This window comes from Cynara cardunculus (assembly GCF_001531365.2).
Source record: "Cynara cardunculus var. scolymus isolate 2C chromosome LG 12, CcrdV1, whole genome shotgun sequence".
Classification (NCBI taxonomy): Eukaryota; Viridiplantae; Streptophyta; class Magnoliopsida; order Asterales; family Asteraceae; genus Cynara; species Cynara cardunculus.
In genome coordinates, this window is record NC_037539.1 from 22,914,814 (window position 1) to 22,916,422 (window position 1,609).

Below are 1,609 nucleotides of genomic sequence, written 5' to 3' on the forward strand. Positions count from 1 at the left end.
TATTGAACAGGTTTTCTTGATTATTATATTTAAATAATCATGAAAATGGGAGTCGGTTGGGTAAAAGGTGATTTGATTTGGAGATCGTGAGCCATCTTGAGTGTACGTGCCATTAATGTTGGAGGACACGTGTCAAGGCGGGGTTAGGAAAAGGAAAATTGAAACGGTTTATGGGGAACAGGCTGTATATGGTGTCAGGCGCGTGTGAGGATGACGTATGGATTATTTGAAATAAGAAATTATTCCAAATAATATCTCGTAAAATATTAATCCAAAAATAATTCAAATTTAAAATCCCATCTAATTGTAAGATTAATATGAATTACGAAGTTTTGGTCTTCTAAAAACCCATGTTGTATAGTTTTTAGTCACAAAAGCTGCAATTTTGATGGGTTTATGGATGAAAGAGATTTTGTCATGGAACCAGAGGAGTTCTGGTTTCACATAACTCTTTTGATGGGGAACCAAAGGTGCTCTGGTTGAATATCGATGAAAGAATTCATCGATGAAATGTTGGATTGCATGATTAAGAAGCCTTGGATGACAAACCAGAGCTTCTGAATAAGCATGGGCAATCCATTATATAGAACCAGAGGGGCTCTGGTTAAATGCACATGGTATTCGTTATTTAGCATTTAGGTGTCTAGAGGCTCTGGATAGTAGAACAAGAGTCTCTGATATGGAAAATACATACCTATGCAATGGAGATTCATGGTGAATGAATAGATACCCCTCAAATGATGCATGTGGATAGGATTTGAGTTTTTGAAACTCCCCCTTGAAACAATAACTATATGGATTGAGGTGACCAGAGGCTCTGGTTGTGAATGAAGATGAAAAGATTTATGAAATATGGCTAAGTATGCAAATGAATATGCATATGAATGGGTCTTTGAGACTAGAGGGCTCTGGTTCCAAAGGCAATGAATCCAGAGGCTCTAGTCTTTAGAACCAGAGGCTCTGGTTGCAAAGGCGATGAAAGGAAGTATGAAATATGGTTAAGTGCATGAGTGAGAAAAGGGGGGGACTCTTTGGGTTCAGAGGGGCTCTGGTTACAAAGAGTATGAATCCAGATGCTCTGGTCTTTTGAACTAGAGGCTCTGGTAGTTTTAGAGATGATGAATGAAAGGGGAATTAGCGTGCCAAGTCTTATTTGGAAACCAGAGGTCTCTGGTTGCAAGGGACATGGAAACCAGAGGCTCTGGGCTTTAGAACCAGAGGCTCTGGTTACATAAAAGAAATGCGATGGAGTCCAAAAAGGGGTCTGGTCTCAAAGGATGAGAATCCAGAGGCTCTGGTCTATAGAATAAGAGGCTCTGGTCTCAAAGAGAGAGAATCCAGAGACTCTGGTCTATAGAACCAGAGGCTCTAGTTGCGAAGGCAATACCTAGTGAATAAAAGCTAAGTATTTTCTTTGGACCAAAGGTCTCTGGGTCCAAAGGCGATGAAAAACTTTAAGCCATATTAAAAGATTTCTTCATGGCCAGAGGCTTTGGTCTTTAGAACCAGAGACGCTGGTTTGAAGTACTTATTGATTATGGCTTCTTGCTATGTATCACTTGTAGGCATAACCATGAGATATTGAGAATCTCTTATTTAAGAATATTTA